Source organism: Cygnus olor, chromosome 1 (assembly GCF_009769625.2).
Source record: "Cygnus olor isolate bCygOlo1 chromosome 1, bCygOlo1.pri.v2, whole genome shotgun sequence".
NCBI lineage: Eukaryota > Metazoa > Chordata > Aves > Anseriformes > Anatidae > Cygnus > Cygnus olor.
In genome coordinates this window covers 207,709,480-207,731,354 of record NC_049169.1, presented here as the reverse complement: position 1 = coordinate 207,731,354, position 21,875 = coordinate 207,709,480, and the positions used below count along the sequence as shown (strand labels likewise).

Here is a 21,875-nt window from a genome sequence, read left to right as displayed (position 1 = left end):
TGTGGCTCCTTAGGAAGCTCTTCTGGCCACGCTGCTTGGAGCCAAGGTCACAAAGCAATGATGAAAGCCCCCGGGAGGCAGCGCTGGGGGATGCCTCGTGGTGTAGGTCAGTCCTCCCATCGCCCAAAGCCACCTGGACTCCTAAACAAGCCTGGTTTGGGGCAGGATTAGCCCCGCTGGCTGTGCAAGTTGTGTGATGCCAGCGAGGGAGCAAGCATTCGAGGAGAGGAGCGTCAGCACCTCTACCTAAATCCAGGTGGTGGTGGAGTCCTGCAGGGACTGCTTGAGTCCTCCTGGTTTCTCTTCAGTTCCTTCCTGCTCCGTTCCTCGCCATCCAGCCCGTGAACTTCTCCTGCTAAGCGCTGCCTTGCGAAGACCACGTTCTCCTCCTTCCACCACCAGAGCTGCTTTGCAGGCAGGTGTGCTGGTTCTTCCAGCTGCAAGAAAGCCAAAAAAAATTGTGTATTTAGAAATAATTTCCAGTCTGGAGAATCAGGGTGCAGCACTAGTTCTGCAGAGGGCTTTGTCTGCGTTCTGGCAGATGCACAGGAACATTTTAAGGGATTCTTAAGACTTTCATAACAGGGCAGTAAACTGCTACGGCTGCAAAGAATTCTTTAAGATGCCCTCTCACAGTCTGCTGGGAGCTCTCAGCAGCAAGAAGTGAACTGGTGACCTGGAAAAAGAAAATGAAGGAAGCAAGATTAGTCTGCTCTACAGGGAGCGCCATCATGGGCTTTATTTTGATTCTTGTGAAAGTGCCATTCTGAAAGACTTATACAGCGAAATTCTCTGTTTTATAGTCGGGGAGAAAAAAAGCATCCTTTTGGTAGATATTTTTTATCCCTGGGTGGGGAAACTGTAAGTGCTTGGGGGAGGCAACCTGAGTTCATGCACTTAAGTTAGCAGCTGTACTGCCAGTTCGTGTGATCTCTAGCGATAGAACCTGTCCTGGGAAATGTCTGAAATCCAGAATCATGAAATATTTAGCGGACAGTTCACCACTAATGGGCTCCAGGTTTGCAGCAGTAGCACGGGATCAGCAAACCAAAGGCTCTGTGTACTGGTGCCAAGTTGCCTGAGACTACTGATTTTTATTTATTTTTTAATTTTTTTCTAATTTCAGTTTTTATCAAAAGCGAAATCTGAGTGCAGCAAGGCAGGGTTTCGTCAGCTAAAACCAGCAAAACCTTATTTTGTTTTCCCAGGTTGCAGGAGACCTTGGATATGGTACACAGAACGTATGCAGAAGCAAGTTATTTTTTTCAGCAGTAGATAAATTGATGTGAGAAAAAATACACAGTATTGATTTTTCTTTTCCTGTGGCTTTTGAGAGGTTGTTAATGCAGCAAGTACACAAGAGCACTCATATGTCTGTCTGCACAGTAATCTCTAATAAATTGACTTTTTTAAAAACCATTTTTAGTCTGTATTTTCAGTGACTTGATTTGTGGAGTAGATGATATCTCCTGGCACATAATTACTCATTTTGGGGTTGTGTAAAAGGTTGGAGGATAAATTTTGATGCATTATCTGTAGCTCTGAACATCTCTCCTATTACTCATACAAGTTTTTCTCTCTGCTCTTCCCTGTTGGAGTTGAGTAGCAAGGTTTTGGGGATCATTTTTTTTCGTTGGTTGGAAACCCTTTATAGTACAGATACTTTTCAGGGCTAATTCTTGCATGTGACGTGACTATAAAGGCAACGATTTATATCCAAGGAGGCTAAATATTTCTTAGTCTTAGGGTCACTAACTGTGTAAGCAGGTTAGTGACCGTAATGTACTGCAACCTTTTGGTTCTTGCTTTTTTTTGGGAAAGAAATGAAAATGTGCAGCAGGAAACATGGCAGTAATAGTATTAATGGTGAAGTGTAAACAGTTTGATAACCTTTAACAATTTCATACCCAAGGAGCCGCCAGTCCGGCGGTGTTAATGACCTAAGGATGCCGAGAAAGGCAGTGGGTAGATGCAGATATTCAGCCACGTGAGATGTTTGTCCGTGGTTCGGCCACTGCGTGTGTTGGATATCCACGGGAAGCACTTCTGGGACCGATGGACAGGTAGGCAGATGGTGCTGCGTATGAATAAGCAACATTCGGGGACGCTCTCTGTGTGTGCTCTTTGTTTTTGCTGTTCTGGGCTTGAAGTCAAGATCTGGAGGCATTAGTATTTCCTTCCTGTCACCCAGCGCAGGACTGCATTCTGCCCAATTTCTTAGGATCTGTACATCCTTAGCTAGGATTTGTTGTCCCAAGCCACTGATGTTTTTCTTCTTCCAACGTTACGTTCTCTCCATGTCTCCCTGTTTTCAGTTCTGTGCTCTTCCCGTGGTGGTGCTCAAGGTCCTGTAAAATCACCGATCTCCACCTGGAAGCCTGTCCGTAAGGGAGACCTGTAGCCTTGAGAACCTTCAAAGTCTTACAGCTTGAATTTTTAGGAATACATAGCGTTGCCTGGGGTTAGAACTGAGCTCGGACCAGCTGAAGACAGACTGATCTGTTAGCTGCACAACAAGGATCCCCCCAAAAAAGAAGAGGGATAAATGCCAATGCTTTTGTCACTGGCAAAGCACGTGGAATCCGTCTCCTTTTCCTTCATGACATATGCTGTCATTGAAACTTCAAGTGATGCTGTTAAGTCTACCTTATCTCTTTCCCTTTTGTGTTCTTGCATCAAGAAGGAACCAAAGGCTCAGCCTGGGATGCTTTAGCATCTTCAGGTCACAGGCACCCCTTGACAGAAACTGTTCGAAGAGCAAGACAACAAAGGTTTCAAGAACCTAAGCCACTTACTGCAGAGAAAGAAGGAAAACCGGTTGCTTTTCCAAACTTGTGCTGCTCTGGGACTTCTGCTCTCCAGGCCACAAGCAGACCTTTTGCCAGGTTAAATCTGGCCTTATTGCCTGGGATCATTTTTCTCCCACTAGCCGAGGGGCAGGCAATGTGGCTGTGAGTGCCACTTGCACACAGCAATAAAAGTCTGCGGGCTCCAACGGGGACCTTTTCTTATTGCCGGTGCAGAAGAGGAGTAAGACGAAATACTTGTCTGGTGTCTGGACTATTTTAGTGATGGACAGGCCTTCAGAGTAGCCATCAATCAAACCTGGTAGGCTTTATCCTCACGCCTCTCTCTAGCTTTGCATTTCTCAATGAATATATTCAGGATTCCAGCTGATTCTACCAAAATGTCCGTTTCGCTAATTCACAAATTAACGTTATTGGTACCAGATGGGAAAGTGGGCATTTTTCTCTCCTCTCTCACTTCTTGTAATCTGGGAACCAGGAGACTGAGTTTCAGGGCCTTGCAACTTACCTTCCTTACACAGTCCATTACACTCTTTACATTTTTATAAGGAGGTGCCTTTTTTCTCTTTTTTTTGGACTCAGACGTGTTTGAAGTGGGGCTGCTGTGAGCAGAGTTCAGTGAGGACGGAGCTTCTGTCACGTATGTTTTGCTCCAGTGCTTGTACTGGGTTCTTGGGCCCTGCTTTGAAGTGCTGCCTGAGGACGACTCCAGCAATATTATGCAGGAATGTTATTTTACACCTATGTATTTATACAGCACCACCCAGCGCAGACGGGGCTGTTCGTTCACACCTTTTTATTAATACTGATCTGAGAAATACATTAGAATTAATACAAAGTCTTGTAGTTAAAAATGAAGCATGCTTGACGTCTGGAAATGGCTCTGATCTGTTTGTCCTTTTCCAAGAACCCACGAAGATGCATTTTTATGGCTTCTGATACTTTTGAATGAACTTTTCTGGAGGCCCTTTCATGCTTTAACAGGCAAATGCCCGACCTGGATGCCTTCTGTTTTCCTGCAGTTGTCCCGTACGATCCTTTACCACTCTCTCCAAGCTGTTCTCACTCCAGTGTATGTTCATCTGCGTTAAGGAGCACCACTTTTTGTTGTCTTTCCCTGTTTTTGAAAATCTTGATGCCCTGGATGCAGTACTCAGCAGCAGAGTGTGAAGGACATGAGGTTGAGCTTTCGGTATCATGTTTTTTTTTTTTTTCCCAGGACTCAGCTTTGGTAGACTAGTAATCCACCAGAGTGGTGGCAGTTCTGTGCATTACTTTCCCCCACCTGGTTTTTGCTCGGTGTTCAGCAGTAAGATGTGCTTCGTATTTGTCTGAATTGCACCCAAAACCAGGCTGCGGAAGGTCCCACGGGGCCAGAATAGCAAAGGTTGATGCAAAGAAGCCAAGCACCCTTTCTGTCCTGACCAAAGGAACTGCTCGGAGCATCTATTGTGAGACATAAAATGAAATTACAGACTTCTAATTCTTGCGAGTTTGTGGCATTTCTTTTTTATTTTTTTTTCCTGAAACGCTGATTTTTATTTTTCACTTTTTATGTACTGTTTAGAAGGTAATGGCTTCCATGGGAGGGCCGTGTACGTTTGTGTGGTAGGCATTTTATTGCGGCAGGCTTTTAGTAGGTCAAGCAAGCACACATAGGGGGCTCTTAAAGTGGACTGTGAAATCATTTTGCTTAGCTTTGTTTTATCACTGCTTTGACAAATCTTTTTCTCCCCTTAGATTGCGGCTTCCTAAGCAGTGCCAGCAAAACAGCAGCGCGTTGCCAGCACTGCTAACTTCAAATACAGCACGGAGTATATTTAATTTAGGTGGTGTTTGTGCAGAAGTGCTTGCTTCTTCCCGTAGCTCTTGTTGACGGTACCTTGATCACGCTGGTATGGGGATGAGCAGCTTTGTGTGTCGTTTCCTTAGAGGCAGTAAGGTTTTCTATGCAGTCTCCGCCAGCGTCCTACACTGAGGTGGGTGGAAAACTGATTGCAGAGGTCAGTGGTTTGATGTAACCTGAGGTTGGTTGTGTGTGGCCTCCCTGAGGGCTGATTGTAGGACCCATAAATTTTAACGTCTTTCTCAAGAGCTTGGTGGATGGGATGGGATGGGGTGGGATGGGATGCAGCTCTAGTGAAATAGTGGATGGAGCTTAGTTGGGAGCAGGGCTTGTTGTTCTCAAGGGCAGGACCCCTTCCTGGGTGCGGAGTCATAAAATCCCAGAATAATTCAGGTTGGAAAAGCCCTCCAAGATCATCTGGTCCAACCGTTCCCCTACCACCAATGTCACCCACCAAACCATGTCCCCAGGCACCACGTCCAACCTTGCCTTCAACACCCCCAGGGACGGGGACTCCACCACCTCCCTGGGCAACCCGTCCCAACCCCTGACCGCTCTTGCTGAGAAGAAATGTCTCCTCATTTCCAACCCGAACCTCCCCTGGCACAACTTGAGGCCGATCCCTCTGGTCCTATCAGTGGTTACCTGTGAGAAGAGGCCGACCCCCAGCTCCCCACCCCTTCCTTTCAGGCAGTTGCAGAGAGCAATAAGGTCTGCCCTGAGCCTCCTGTTCCCCAGCCCAAACCCCCCCAGGTCCCTCAGCCGCTCCTCACAGGACTTGTGTCCCAGGCCCTTCCCCAGCTTCGGAGCCCTTCTCTGGACACGCTCCAGGGCCTCGATGTCCTTCTGGTAGTGAGGGGCTCAAAGCTGAACCCAGCACTCGAGGTGCGGCCTCACCAGAGCAGAGCCCAGGGGAACGAGCACCTCCCTGGCCCCGCTGGCCGCACTACTCCTGACACGAGCCAGATGCCGCTGGCCTTCTTGGCCACCTGGGCACACTGCCGGCTCCTGTTCAGACGTCTTTCCCCTTGGTTGGAACAATCCCACCAAGAGGCTCCCTGACACAATGAGGGCAGTGAGGTGCTGAGGTGAGACCAGCAGGAGCCTACAGGTGGCTGCGAGCTGGGGAGCGCATGATATTAGAGCCGGGTATGCCCCATCTGGAGAAGGTGCAGGGGGATCCTTGTTTCTGTCATTCCTGCCATCACCTGGAGGGCTTACAGGTTACAAGGGGGAGATGGTGCGTGCTGCTCGGAGGTGCAAAGTGATAAGATAAGGGGTGGCAGACACAAGCTTGATATGGGTTATGCAATGGGGTGGGGGGAACCAACCACAATACCTGAACTGTTGCCTGAAGAAACATGGGAATCCCCGTCAGAAAGGTTTCTAAGAACAGGTTTCAGAAGCACATCTGCCAGGAACAGCTCCAGTATTGTTCTTGCCTTGAAGCAGGGAGCGAGACGACGGCTTTTCCCGTTCTGCTTTTCCCGTAATGGGCCTGTGGGAGTTCCATGAAGAGAGTCTCATCTCTGCTTCTTATAAAACAAACAAAAAACCCAAACCAAAATAAACCAAACCCCAATACAACCCATCAAACATCCTGAAAATGCTCTGCACATCTGTGTCTGTGTTATTGGTGCTTCCAGAACTGGTCGCCCTCTTCCAGTGTGTTGGGCTTTTCGTGACGATGTGCTCCGGCGCGTTGCAGGTCTGCTGGACACGCAAGCCTTGGATCCAACTTGGAAATCGCGAGGGAAGGATTCGTTATGGATTCTTGCTTCACAGTGAAATACAAACAGCCCTTTTTCACTCCCTCAAGAAACATTCAAGTCTATTCGGAGGAATAAAAGTGCAGTGCAACATTTAGTCATAAATTGAAGATTTCCAACACCGTGTTGACTTAGAGCATATGTTAGGGAAACATGTCTCTGCTTTGCAGACAGTTTTTGTGCTTATGCTGTGGCAAGCACATTTAAAACAAGCATGGAGAGTGTGCTGCCGGGAACAATCCAGCGGTGATGGTAGGGTCATTTAGATGACTTAATAGGTCTCTGTTTTTTTTTTAAGCTATCTGTATTAAATCAATGATTCATATAAATTATGCCGAAGGGAGTTAATTGTTATTATACGGTATAAGGAGCTGCCAAACTGAGGGCAAAACTCTCAGTGTAGCGCATGAAATAAAATGGAGTTATGATTTCTGGAAGCCTGAAATGGCCGAACCTTTACCCCTACCTACAGCAGGAGCTGAAAATGCTGCCACGCAATGGGAATGAAGGAATTTTTGGACGCCAAGGTTGGGAGGTCCTGGCACGTTTGGAGGTTTTGGCACGTTTGGAGGTTCTCCAAAACATGCAACAAAAAATGAACGTGAAATACAGCTTTCTCCCTGACCTGGGTACATCTCCGTTGCCCAGATCTGTGGAGGAATTTAGGAATTTAACTTCGTTGGTTCAGTGGGAGTTGAGCTTCTGAATATCTTTGAGGGATTAGGCGTCTATGTAATGTGGTTTATTCCTTATCTCTACAAGAGGGGCACTGCTAATGTTCTCTCTTGCAGAAATGTTATAATGCAAATCACTTCAGATGTTTTTTGTGGTGAGATCTGGTGAAGATGAGGCTCCTTGGGTATCTTAATGAGGTAGCTACGGGCAGGGTAATGGGCTTGGCTCAGAATATTGTCTGTAGGCACGTTTTCAGTGCTGTTTGGAGATGAACTGTAGCTTCTCTGAGACACGGCACATCACGGAGGGTTGAACAGACACCCAGGGAGCGTATGAGATGGCATTGCTGAAGATGGTGAAACTCGGCACTCTTAGTTACTAAATAATTCATAATGGATAATTTCTGGCCCGCTCGGTGACCTGGCTGGTTGCAAGAAATGCAACGTGGTGGTACGGACTCGAGTGCTCTTTGACTTGGTCTTTGCTGTGAGCGGCTGGTAGAGGACCAGTAAATGATTCAAGTCCTTCGCAAAAGCTGTTACAGGGCTGGAAGAAAGCTTTTTGTTTTTCTCTTACATTATCAAGTATTTTAAAGGTTGGAGGTGGTGCTTAGGGACATGGTTTAGTGGTGACATTGGTGGTAGGGGGACGGTTGGGCCAGATGATCCTGGAGGGCTTTTCCAACCCTAATGATTCTGGGATTCTAGGATCTTTTTTTATCCTTCTGCAGTACTCAGGGAGATGAAACACTTGCATGTGTTCGGGGGATTCTTGTAATCTGTTCAAGAACTGGTGGATATTGCTCTAAATTTGGGCTCGCTTCATCACTGGCACTGCTGCTATAAAACTCTGTGTGGCAAAGGGAATCAAGCGGAGAAAAACTAGGTCTGTGGTGACAGCTGTGGCTAATGACTTCCCGAGGAAGGAGAGATTGGGACTGCTTTAAACAAGTGCTTAATAGTCCCTAGTGAAAGAAATGTTGACTTAACTAGCTTTTAATTGCCTTTAAGCTTATTTAAAAATGAGTTTGTTATTGAAAAGTAATCAGTCCTTGAAAATTTGTGGCGATCTTTGGGAACACCTTTATGGAAAAGCAGTTACCCACCTTAACGTTATTTTTATGGCTACCTAATCTGTGTGCCTGGCTCAATAAATTACTTGATTAAATGTAGTTCAGCGCAGGGATGCTGCTGTGATGTAAGTCAACGTGTGCGCACTTTGGGCATGGTGGAAGACAAAAGGTCTGATAAATGGTCGATTGTTGCTTACGGAAACTTTATGGGTAAGTAAAAAATCACTTTGTGAATCACTTTTTCGACCAGAATTCCTTCTCCCAAGACATGGAGCCTGGCAGGATTGGGTGTAGGTTCTCGAGACAAAAGGGTCGCTAGCAAAATCATTTGGTCAAGGCATAGCTTGTACTGGCAAGACAATGATTTCCTCAATGCGCCTTAGCTGGGTTTTCAAACGGAAATAACTGCAGGGAGAAGTTTCTTTGTCAATACGACAATCTGCAAATTGATTTTGCTGTCAGGAGGACAGCGGAGAAAAGATCACACATCTCTGCTTTATGTGGTTGTATTAGCAGAACACCAAGAAGAGATCAAGGTCTACTTTTAACGGGTGATTCTGTTGTGGAGTTTGACTTAGAAGCCGTTAGGTGGCTTTACAGGACAGGACAAAGGGTGGATAAAACCACCAGGACTGGTGAGACCTGCGTCAATTGTTTCATCTCTGTCCCTAAATAGAGTGTTCCACTTGACAAATAAATGTCTTCTTTTGCAAAGCATGTCTTTTGTTGCTGGAAATGTCTGTCTGTCCCCAGGAGACCGCTGCGGGACTTCATCCAGCACCCTTAGGGCTTGTTAAGGGAGAGTCAATGAAAGCCAGGCTCTAGAACCCAAACCTGATAGTAAGTTTTATGGACACCTTCTTGTTGTAAATTTGTGGCATAGGAAAAGTGTACCTTCTCAGAAAGACTTCATGAAGCTTTATAGTTTCAGGGGTTGGACTTGATGATCCTTGTGGGTCCCCTCCAGCTCGGGATGTTCTCTGATGTTAACCATGGTGGGTGTTAGCCCACCACGGGCTGTGGATGCTGAATTTAATGGCAGGTTGCTGAGTGTGACTGTATTGCTTCCCTGCTCTCAAGAGGGCCACAATAGCAAGTTGGAAGTGGCAGTAAGTGAAAACTAAGCCTTAAAGCTTAGGCAAAAAAATTAACAGAAGTTATTCTTGTTGTGGGAATCCATGACATGTGGTTTCTTGCAGTGTATTTTGTGTGAGAATGCCACTGAAGGTCATTCAAATACACGTGGACTTTTGTCCATTCTACATTTTGTTTGGTAGCCTCCAGAGGACCTAGCTGAATCGCTGTCCAGTTGCACGCAGACCTTTAAGATCTCAACACTGTCACTGTTGCTTTTTAATGCGTCAATCTACAGAGGGACAACAGCTGTAAGGATGTTGAAGTGGCTTGGATGGAATTATTGCATTTTTCAAGGGTAAAGCAAAGGTAACATTTAATGTTGGGGCCTCCAGTTTTTCATAGACTCGTGGCAATGGTCTCAATATTTAGAGAGTTGCCATCTCTAGATGACAATTTTCCACTTTCAAAGCTGCATCTTTTAAATGATGGTAAACACTTAATGTTTAATGTGTTGAGAGGATGAAATCTGACCTTAGAGATCCTGGAGGATTGTGCAAATAAGAAACGAGCTCTTTATTTCACCATTTACTGCTTTAATACCAATTAAATAAACAAGATAATTTAAATATGTGTTTGAACCCTACTGCAAGGCAGTGTATTGAGCCTGGTTACTGTGATAGAGTTTTTGAAATACAAGAAGAAACTTGCTTCAAAGATGGACTGTATAAACTGAAAGTAGATTAATAAACTAGAGTAGAACATATGCTTAGAATAGCAAATAGCATTAAAAAAAAAAAAAGTGAAAATTAAGTGTTTGAATAAATGTATTTGTCACCAGTGTGTATCTTTCTGGATTAAAAAATGTAGCAGACGTAGTAACATTTCTTTGCAAACTGGCACATTTGAAAGACTGGCCTTATAAGAAGTAGTCTTTTTTTTTAGGTAGGTTTAAATGTAAATGCAAAACCGATCTCGCTTTGTTTATTGAAGTTGTCTTCATCTGGCGATGTGAATCCAGATTGGAATGGCTGCCTTCGATTTCTTGAACCCGCCCGTGCTGTTGTCGTGCGGGATCCCAGGTCCTGCACCCAGGGGATCCTTTCCTGAGCCAAACAGCAGCAGGAGCAGCGCAGACAGAACATCGCTGGGGTTTCACCAGCAGTTGTCCTTTTACCGGTCTTTGGCTCTAAAAGCAACCGCTCCAGTTTGCCAGTGGTTTAGGCTTTTTGTTTTATCAGTAAGTGGCAGAACAGTGAAAACGGGGATGTGATTTGCTTCGTTTCCTAGTCCTGCTCTGCCTTAAACTTCGTAAGAAAGTAAATCTAACAGTGCAGCAGAAGTGATGTCAGAGGGAGGTGTGGTGGGGCGATATTCAGAAGCGAACACTGATATTTATCGCCTGTATTTCCGGAAGGCTGCAGGCTGGGATGACAGGACGATCCTGAAGGATGGATGCTGCCCAACTTGGCCGCTTTTAATGGCTTCTGCTCTTTTCTTACCTCTCAGTTTCACCCTGATACCCTGTAGGTAAAAAAACACAAAGCCACAAAAAAAAAAAACAAACAACAAAACAACAATAACAGCAACAAAAAAACACACAGGAAAATAAGCAAACAAAAAGAAAACAACACAAGGTGTGTTTTCATGGTGTTTAATACCTGTAATGGTGGAAGGCCATCGCGTGCCCTGGGACGGAGAGCGTGCACGGAGGTGTGGGGCATCACAGGCGTGCTCTGCAAGCAATCCTGCTCAAAATGCTTCCCATTTCTTCCATCAGATCCCACCGAAATGCTTTCCTTAGCTCAGCACTGGCTCAAGGAGCTGTGCCCCTCCTGCTCCTCCTCGGCTGCCTCTTCCCATCGCCGCGCTACCTCGCCGGAGCTGCTGCAGCTGCCGGAGGGGCCATCTGGCAAACTGGGTCAGGGAACAGCAAAAAAAGGTTGTTTTAAGCCCAGATCAGTTCACTAATCTGGTTTGCTGCATGGCCCCGTAACGGTTGCGATGGCACCAGGACGGCAGGCAGTTTTTGGGGGAGGAAATGAGAAAGGCCTCACGGAGGTTTCCTGCGATGTGCTCTGTGTTCCCAAATTATTTCTTTCCGTGCCTTGGTTTCCTGCTAGGTAGTGCCACGGATGTTTTTGGCTTCCGATTCCTCCAGGTGGATTTCATTTTATATATAGATATATATATACATGTTTTTTTTTGCCAGTACCACCAGTTTCTCAGGGATTTTCTTTAATATTTATTTATTTATTATATATATATATTTTTGCCAGTATCACCAGTTTCTCAGGGAATTTTTATTTATTTATTTATTTATTTATTTTTATTTTTTTGATGTGTCCTGAGAAGACCTAATCTCTGCTCTGCTCTGGATAACCTGTGCACATTCATTAACATTTCGCCCCTTTATTCCTTAATTTTGATAGTGAATACACAAAATGCTGTGACGAATGTCTCTGGTATCCTCTGTATGGTATTTCCTTGCTCCCAGCTTAACGCCGCACCCGGTATTAACACCTTTAAGTTGTAGTCTGTAGTTACTCGCTGTTGGAGTAAAGGTTTCATGAATTAGCTCTCAGCTGTGCATCTGAAGAGGTCGGAGCCCTGTCAATGCTCGGCCTGATGTCCGAATAGATTGCCTGTCATGTTCTCCTTAATCCCTCTCCTTTAATGCCACGAAGGCTCGTATTAGAATGTTTTCCTTGGGTTTTGTGTTTTTCTAATAGATAAAGGTCAAGCCGAGGCTGCTGTAGCTGTACATTTTATTTTTAGTTTTTAAGATGATTGCTGCATATAGCTTTTTCACACTACATTTTTTTCTGTTTTCATTTGACGGTTCAGTGTTGTCAGTGGTGCCATAAATTGTTCCAATTAACAGTCTTAGCTAATTAACTTTTTTCTGTCACTACAAAGTTGTCTGTGACTTAGAAACCTCTAAATATCTTAGAATATAGAAATTGCACAAGAGAGAATAACAAACCCAGAGTACCTTGGTTTCAATACTTCAAGAAGTGTTTTTGACAAACGGATGAAAGCAGGAGGTAGGCAAGTGCCAGCACCTACTTCTGTGATCTTTGGGGAATTTTTCCTGCCTGGGATTAGGAATGTGGTTGAGGTAAGGACGCAGCTGGGCACAGGAGGCTCTGCGAGCTCGGTATCGAAGCGGAGCAGAAGGGTGGTGATGCTCCAGGACAAAATAGGGTGCAGGTATAGGAAAGGGATGGCACGTCCATCCAGTAACGTCCAATAAATATTATTTGTTGGAGCCATGAAGTTCCTTTTCTGTGGATACTCAGAGGGTTAAACTCAAGGCATTATGGAAAAGGATTTGGTTGAGGTACGTGTTTAGGTGCCTGGCTCTGCTCAAGCATCGGTTAGACCTTGCCCAGCTGGACTTTTAGCTCCTAATGTTTTTCCATTCCTTCCAAAATCCCAGTCTTGGTGAGTGTCCTGATGGATGGCCGTGCATTTCAGGGTCTCAGGACGGTCTTTGAGACAGAAAATTGGCTCATGAGGCAAGCTGTGCAGTGCTGTCCGACTGAATAAAGTCATTTCCTCGGCTGTGGTTTTTTTTTTTTTTACCTTCCAGCATGTCAGACACTTAGTGAATGTTTTTATCTTCACTTGATAAGTTGTGGAGTGTATTTTTAAATGAGTCATGCTAACACAAGTTTATCGTAGCAATCTGCAGTCTCCCAAGGCGAGTTTTTTAATCAATACGTTCTAATTAACTCGTAATCTATTTTATAATCCATGTACCCAGCTCCTGCCACTGGAGCAGGAGGTCATAGGAGGGGAGGATAGGAACAAAATGAAAAATATTCTTTCCCTGCTAGAAACACCCCTTGTAGTTGATGAAGATATTAGGTAGCAAGTTTTCTTACTAAGTAGCTGCAGTAATCTCCTAAGGAAACGTTAAAGGATTTGAACTTTTTCACACCAAGGAGAAAATGGGAGGGAAGGGAGGACTTAGGGAGTGAGCTGCAGGAATCCTTTGTTAGGTTTCTTTGCTCAACTCGATAGAGGTAATTTGCTTTAAAAGCTAGAGCATGTAATCTAATAATTAGGAAATTAGAAGTTAATGGGAAACTTGCGCAAAATGTATTCTACTTCGGCTAATGAATTTATTCAGCATGTTGGAGCAACTTTGGCTCTACAGAGAAGGCTTGAGAAGGGTTGGGAGGAAGCTGAGAGCAGTAGGCAGGAGCTGGAAGAGTCTTGACCCTAAACCAAGGGCTTCCCACGTGCAGAAGTCTGGTATACAGCAAAGGAAGGGAAAATCCGTGTGGACCAACTGAAGAGAGAAGGTTAGCAACATCCTGTGTCTGCAGAAGCCAGAACAAGACAAAAGCCCTCACCAGCACCAAACACGCCTTCGGAAAGCTTTAAGCCTTGGTCTTGCCTCCCATCCTGGGGGCTGCACATCCCCAGGTTCGCTCCGTGCCTGGCGCAGGGGTGCGGGAGGATGGTCCCAGCATCCCTTCAGATGCTTTGGCATGCAGGTGGTAGTTTTAAAACAACAAGAATTTGGCAAGCGTGAAAGCATTTTCTAGCTCGTGATATTTTGCCTTTTCTTCTTTCCACGTCGTGTTTCAGGAAAATTTTATTTCCACGTGCAGCTTTGTCGGGCAGTCCTCCCGCTGGTGATGCTGTTCACCCACCAACCGGGAAGCTGGTGCTGTGCCTCTAGAGAGGGATACGGATTCAGACTTCTTGAAGCCCTTGCTTCTCGATCCCTCTTCTTTCCCAGTTCTTTTAACGGGCTGAACAATGAGCCTGGGTTAGACTTGCAAACACCCAGGAAAAGAAGAATATTAACACTGGGGAGAAGAGCCTCCTTCTCCTGCCCTAATGCTCGTTTCGCCAAGGAAACACTAATAACTACAAGGAAACTACAAGGAAACACTGATAATTACAGGCTAGTATTTGTGTGCGGGATAACTAATCTTTATGGGATGGCTTGGATGAAAGCTCCTCGGGGAGAGGCACATAGATACTTCAGATATCACATAGATACTTCAGGTGTATGCCGAGAGACTTTTAACACATTGCCCAACATAGATTGGTAATTAAAAATGCAGTGTTCCCATTTTCACATCTACCCTTGGCTCTTCACGTGTTGTATTTTTCCTTGTTAGAATATATTTTATATATATATATTTTTTGGCCAATTCCCTAATAAATAAATGTCTTTGTGCTTCTACGTGAAGGCCTGGATTGGGACTGGCTGTGTTTCTCTGCAAATCCACTTAAATTGTACATGTGTGGCAGTCGCTGTGCTTAGGGAACGTGGCAGCCCAGGACTCCAGCTGGAAGGGGAGGAGATGCGGGCACGAGATGGAGCAGGAGAGTACAGCGAGGAGCTTGACGCAGCCGTAATTACATTTATGTGCTTGCATTTATGCCTTGCGCCTTCTCACTGAAGTTAAGAGAGAGATCCACATGAAACTGGATTTTTATTAGTACTCGTTTGAACCATTTATCTTAAATTCCCACCGTTTGTGAGTGCTCTTTGAAAGCTGAGAGGGCAGTGATATTTTGTGTGCGTAGGCAGACGGACGGCCCCCATCTCCCTGCAGCTCATCAGCTGCTCTCAGCAGCAGCAGCATGAAGTTATTACGAGCCTCGTCGTTCTGACTGCTGGTCAAGAAAACGCAGAAAAGGACTAAAGGAAAAAGAACCAAAAAACCCCAAACCCAACACCGAAAAGGGTGACTCTGCTGAGTCGGAAGGACTTTACCAAGTTGCAGAGCAGGGCTGGTGGAAACCCAGCCAAGGAAAGTCAGATGTGGAGTCGTAGAATCCCAGAATCATTAAGGTTGGAAAAGCCCTCCAAGATCATTGGGTCCAACCACCCCCCTACCACCAATGTCACCCACCAAACCATGTCCCCAAGCACCATGTCCAACCTTTCCTTGAACACCCCTAGATTGGAGGTGTAAAATCGGTGGGAAGAGGGCCTGTTGACCCCGTAGCTGGTGGGAAGCTTGCAGGGAGCTTTTCAGAAAATGGCTCGAGGATGGAGGAGGAACTGCAGGCTTCGGGGGTGGCTTGCTCCCTGCTTGCTAGGACCCAGATTGTTTTTTCTGTTTTTTTTTTTTCTTTTTCTTTCTTGCCACAAAAGAAGTCATTTGTTTAATTTTACAGAATGTTACTGGAGCTTTTGGAACTGAAACTGCAGCCCACGTCTTCTTGATAAATGAGTGTGTGTATTCCTGGAAGGAAGTTAAAATGGGGCTGTGTTATATTTGGTACCTCCTGAAGCACTGAGGCTACTTTGAGAACAAAATGTGCTCAAAGAGAGACTAATTTGCCACTGCAGAGCTTGATGTGATGAGACTTGTCAAGTCGCCGTTTCTGCTGGAATTCACTTCTCCCTTTTTTCTCCCTCCTGGAGACTGCTTGCTGATGTATTTTAGGGTTGGTACCCATTGAACTGGGAGGCCAGACAGGCAAATCAGAAACCCTAAAACCACGATGAACTTCCAAGCAACGAATGTGCTCGTTATAAGGTGAAAATACAGCAGGAAAGTGCCCGCACAGCAGATGGATCCCACCAACGTGGTACCAACCATGTTGGGATGATCTGGATGTGGGAGCCCCAGCTTTTTGACTTGGTTCCTCGGTGCCATCTCGGATGGCGTGGTGGTTTTTTCCTGTAGCAGCTGATCCCAGGGACTGCAGTAAAAATTTTACTGGAGCTGATATCAATATTCTGTGCCCGTTTTCCCCCTGAGACTGTTTTTAGAGTGAATGGAAGCTAACGCTGGAAGGATGGTTAGTGATAATGCAAAAGGATTTAATGGAAACCTCTCGGTCCTGGGGTGATTAAAACAAACAACCCGTGCAAGGCACACGGGTCCTGGGTTGCGAACAGTAGGTTTTCTGTTCCTCTGCATAATGCAGAAAGCATGTGGAGCTGCTCGTGAGCCTTTTCTGCGCTGTGTTTTGAGCTGTTTCATTTTCAGTTCTCCGAGTTTCCGTGTCAGCTGAGAAGGGAGGGTGTTGGAGAGCCGTGTAAAACTTTGTTTGGCCAAAACCTATTTAGTCTAAAATCCTGACAAATAGCTGGCTGGCGAGTAATTAAATAAAAGATCAGATTCCCTTCTTTCCTCCATTTTGAAAGCTGAGGAGACCCTGGTTGTGATTTTATCTGCTCCTGATGCTGTTTGTTTCTAGTTTCTATGCAAATCTGCAGCAGGATGTCAGGTAAGGAAGGACGTGAAGGTGATGGAGCCTTTGTGCAAGTTTTCTGCCCCAGATCCTGGAGCTGTAGTGTGTCCCTGTGGGAAGGTGCCGAGCCTTGCTTTGATGGAAGATGCAAATGTTGAAAATGTGCCGCGTTTCGTCCTGTACCTGTAGCACTGGAAAATCTGTTCTTTGAGTTTTTAGGGGCTCTGTCCTCTTCCTCCTCGTATCCTGCAGCTCTGCATCCGTGCTTTCTGTCCGGTGGCTTTGCTGGCGGAGCCTTACCCCTCTCCTCTCTCTCTCTTGCAGCTGAGGACTTGTGGAATGCTGTGAAGACTCCCACTGCCCCGCAGCCCTAGGCAGATCACCGTCGGGATTGTCTCCATCCGAAGGAAGTTCGTCCACGAGAGGTATCGATCGATTCGTGTTCGTCTGGTGCCCTTGAACGGTCGTGTTTTGGTTTAAACATCCTCCAAACAGCTCCCAGACCAAAAAGATTTGGGGGAATAGGGGATGGGGAAGGGTAACCGCAACAGCAAGTGCAGACTGGTGAAAAAGTGTTGGTGTTTGGTGTGGCTTGGACCCTTGTCTATATTAAATGAACTTATGTGCAGGATCGCATTAGATTTTATAGTTATGTGATTTCTGGGTCAAGAAATGCATAAACTGGAACTGCAGTATGCTTAGTGCATTTTATTGTGTTGATTTATAAAGTTAATAAGTCCAAGGTAATCAGCAGGCTGGAATAGAACGCACAGTAGGTACATGCTGCTCCTGTAAAGAATTGAGAGGGTTGCTTTTTTTTAGTGTTTCTTAGTCTTAATATCATCTTAGTAAATAATTAATTTTTGTTTTGTATTAGAAAGAAGGCAAAAGATCCTGCTTGTGTTTGCTGCTGGGTTGGCAAAAGGGGTGATTCCTGGTATAAATTTCTATCATTTGCCTGCAGGCAGTTTCCTAACAGCTTATATTGCAGCCTTTCATAAAAGAAAGGTAGAAAGAGGTTTTAACAATAGAAACTTTGTAGTGTCATGTGGTCTGTAAATTGTTTGGGGCAGGTTCTATCTTAACTACTTCTTTTTTATTTGATGTCTAGCATTATGAACTGGTCAGGTCCTCTAGGCATTTACGTATAAGAAGATGTGTTATAATAGAGGTATGACATGATATATAGTTAGCTATTAAATATGAGCACACCACTTCAGGAAATCCCTGAGCTGCACAACGTTACAGGCTGGAAAATGTGCTGGGCAAGTGTCATGGTACGGCTGCCCCGTGCTTGCATTTTCCCCGAGGTATTCTCATTTCTGTTGTTGCTGCACAGAAGATGCTGGGGTAGCCGAAGTGTTGGCCTGACCCAATCCAGCTGTTCTCCTGCACAAGTACAAAAAACACAGGGTTGACATCTTTTTTTCCCCCCTTTTCCATGTTTTTGCTGATTGCTTAGTAACATAAACTGCCAGGCTACCCGCTGAGTGTTCTGCTCCCACTCAAGGCAGATTTGCCGAAAACCAGCTGCGGGCAGATGACAGCGGTGCTGATGGATGCTCCCCGCTCTCGGATCCACTGCGTTACGCATGCATCAAGCACTCACGCGTGCTGTTGTCCGTATTTTCCAAATATTTTAGCCTGCAAAAGTGTTCCAGCCCATCCTGGGGAAAAGCCTGCCCTATTTAGATGCCTGCTTTTGGGGTATGGACAAAACCAGACCGTTGGCTCTTCCTCTTCCCACCCTCATCAACTCCACACGTCTCAGGTGGGATGGGACAGAAAGTGCCAAACTGTTCAGAAAAACTTTGCTTTTGGCAATCCTCTAGCAGCAACAACGATGGGCCCCTTTCTGTTGAATATCAGGCTGGAAAAAAGGATAAAGGTGGGGAAAAAGGGGGCCTTGATGCTGCTTCTGTCCCCTTTTCCTGCCCACTGCCCCTTAACAAAATAGTAGGAGACACAGATGGGGCTGTGCTGCTTCTGCAGGGCAAGGAAAGAGAATTGCAGGGCTGCAGGAGGACTGGAAGGTAGGGCGGAGGTAGGGGTGGGGACTGAATTGCTGAGAGATTAGAAAAGTGACAGTGGCATTGATGGAAGAAGAGGAAGACGAGATGTTTTTCAAAATGAGAGTAAGGTAAGCGTTGGCTTCGTATGAGAAACAGAGCTTCTTGTCCTGTGGCTCTGTCCGATTCAGCTCCAGATTAAGAAGCCTAATCTTCAGCTTTGTGTGCGCTGGGTGTCTGAGCTCCCAGTGGGCTCAGTGAATATCCTGGGAGAGAAATTGATGGAGCCTGGGGAAATCTGGCTGGCGAGCCACCAGCTGTCTCCTCCAGACCGGTGGGGAATTGCCCTGCCCGAGTGCCTCCACCAGTTGCTTCAGAGATTCACTTCTGGGTGTCTCAATCTTGGGCTGAGCCTCCACACTTTAGATTCAGGACGGTAAAAAGTGCTCAGAAATCAAAAGACGGAAGAAATTCAGTCAAACTCTTGGTGTGTGTGCGCCTGACCTCTTAATTTGGTTTACTTAGGTTAGGTTATTTCCTGCTCGGGAAATAACCCCTCGTCCCCTTCCCCTGCCAAATCCTGAGGGGAATACCAGCAAATAAATAGTTAACCGTAATGTGGAAAGTCTGTGTGTACCTAACAATGCTTCACTTATCTGTGCAATAGCCTGGTTTGGTGTAAAAGTTTTTTTTTTTTTTACATTAGGCTGTTGTTATACAGCGTGCCTGCATGGAATTTGGCGTGTGGCTAGGTGCACTTGGGCTTCCTGGATTTGCTTACTTCACCTCAAAATCTCAGATCTCATCTGGAAAATTTCTGGTCTTGAGTCTTGGGACCACTTGTGCCAGGTCTGTGGGGTCCTCTTGTCCTCCTGGGAGTACGTGCGATATGGAAGACGGTTTCTGTAGAGCCAGGCTGTGTAGGGCGGTGGGATCCTATGGGACACCTGATAATTGTTGGAGGAGGGAAGCGAGATCCCTGTCCCTTGCTCATGGCTGAGCTAACATTCTGGTACAAAAAAGACAGGGATCTCCTGGAAAGATTCCAGTGGAGGGCCACAAAGATGATACGGGTCCTGGAGCATCTCCCCTGTGAGGAGAGGCTGAGAGACCTGGGTCTGTTCAGCCTGGAGAAGACTGAGAGGGGATCTTAGCAATGTTTACAAATATCTTAAGTGTGGGAGATGGAGTGACATGGCCAACCTCTTTTCAGTGGTTTGTGGGGACAGGACAAGGGGCAATGGCCACAAAATGGAGCCCAGGAAGGTCCGCACCAACATGCGAAAGAACTTCTTCCCGGTGAGGGTAACGGAGCACTGGGACAGGCTGCCCAGGGAGGTTGTGGGGTCTCCTTTTCTGGAGATATTCAAGGCCCGTCTGGACGCCTACCTGGGCAACCTGCTCTAAGGAACCTGCTTTGGCAGGGGGGTTGGACCCGATGATCTCTTGAGGTCCCTTCCAACCCCTACAACTCTGTGATTCTGTGGTTCTAACACTGAGGACAGCGATTCGTGTTCCCTTCTTTCCTCTGGGTGATGTCCTGGGGGGAAATGGGTCATGTTGGAACACTGTTAAGTTGGAACACTGTTCTAAAAGACAGCTTTTATCTAGTCTACACCCGTTGTGGGGATTTTACTGTGTTCCTGCGTGCTCCGTGACACGCTGCCCATCGAAGTGCCTGAGCTAGGAGCACGCCGCTGATTTGCGTGGCTTGGAAACATAGGCAGGAGCGTGTTGGTACCTACGCTGTAGTGCCATGCACATAGCTGGAGCATAAACTGGTGTTCAGGAATTTCGCCTGGTGCTCCAGAGCTTTTACTGAGGAGCTGTTCCAGATGTACCTTCCTGAGAGGGAAGGCTTGGAGGGATGTGGTGGCTCGGAGGGACGTGGTGGCTCGGAGGGACGTGGTGGCTCAGAGGGACGTGGCACCTTTCTGTCCTGGGGGACTCTGCTTTGGTGGCGAGGGCAGCTCAGAGGAGCGACCTGTCCCACCACACCACGTAACTGACCCTGTGGTGAGCGTGAGATGTGCTTGGGCACCTGGCTAGGATGCTTGCAGGGAGCAGGAGCAGCTGCATCTGGTCCAACCATCAATGGATGAAACAGGAGAGTTGGATGCTCTTGGAAGGTGGTGGAGAATGTAGGTACCCTTCTTTCTCTTGAGCTTCGTCTCCTTCATCATCCCGTGCTCCCTGGGAGTCGTGCAGTAGCGAGGCTCTCCTAAATGTACTGCAGCTAGGTCCTGAAGGTGCTGGATTTGGGGTTCCCTTTCTTCTCTCTCCCATGGCAGACGCAAATAAAGGTGTGGGAGGCTCTGGGACCTGTGGTTACTTTGCCCATCCTTGCTTCATGGGAACTTTCACTTCCTGAAAAGACTTTTGTTCCTTTCTGGACGATGTTGCAATGCTGTTTGTGTCAGCAAAGGGCAGGGAAACCCCTCTCCAGTACTTACTGAAGTACGCTGTGATATGTTACATAGGGAAACCTTTTCCTGTACCCTAAAATATGATGAATTTATGAAGAGAATTTCATCTGAAATGAATGAATTTCATGAATGCAATGAAGCATGCTTGCGAATACTTTCCTTATTCAGCTCTATGTCCTTAAGAAATTGTCTTTCAAATGTTTTTGCCTTGGTATGTTGGGGCAGTCGCTCACCAGCTAACGACACGAACATCAGCTGCGCCTGCAGCTAGAGGGACAGGGAGTGAGACATCATTAGGAAGATGGCATTTCCCAGAACAAGGGGAAAAAAATCCAGTGTCAAAAACTGATTTATAAAACAGAGGAAGGTTTTAATAAGACTTATGGACAAAAGCAGCAGAGAGGATCTCTGACACCAGCCTTTCCAGGATGCTCAGGACTGAATTCCTACTTCTGATCTTTGAGCTTATGTGGCATATTAAAGTGTGCTATAGCTACTGCCCCGAGGTAGGAGCAGAGTGCCCCAAAAAACTTGTGTCTGTCTGCTCAGCCAGATAGATGAGGTTGGGGTCTCTTCTTCCTTTGAGCCTAGGAAGTGAATTTTATCTATATCGCTTCTTAAAAAATATGTGTGTCTGTTGAAGGGTTCGTGGCCCTGGCTTCTTTTTGGTCTCACATTTAGCGTCAGGCTTTTGAGTCACGGACTTCCAAACCAACACAAAAATGGAGACATGCATTCCAGGAAACAAAACCCCAACCAGATCTCTTCAGATGCCACACCAAAACGAGAGCAGCATGCTATGGAGAAAACATGGAGGGGCCGTGCCAAGTAGGTGATGGCGGGGGATCTGCTCGAGCGCCCCTTTTCTGCTCGTGCTGGAGCTGTGTGGAAGCGCTCCCAGTTCTCGAAGGCTTTGTGGCCACGAGGTCGACGTGGGACACTCAGCACGGCCTCCACACCTCTCCGTAGCTCTTCCCACCGCGCTTGTTCCACATCTCTGCTCTCACAAGGGCCCTGC

General features: G+C 46.3%; 1 protein-coding gene across 5 annotated transcripts in view; it reads left to right on the top strand.

The window, feature by feature from the left end:
• The window catches only part of FAM168A (family with sequence similarity 168 member A), a 175,994-nt gene that overhangs the window by 34,633 nt on the left and 119,486 nt on the right, over positions 1-21,875 (top strand). For 4 of the 5 annotated variants that reach the window (XM_040544662.1, XM_040544658.1, XM_040544659.1 and 1 more), the window contains one exon: positions 16,747-16,847. The gene's annotated coding sequence lies outside the window, so the exon portion shown is untranslated. Of the gene's footprint in view, positions 1-16,319; positions 16,459-16,746; positions 16,848-21,875 lie in introns of those variants that run through there. The other variant, XM_040544661.1, reaches the window with a different exon arrangement.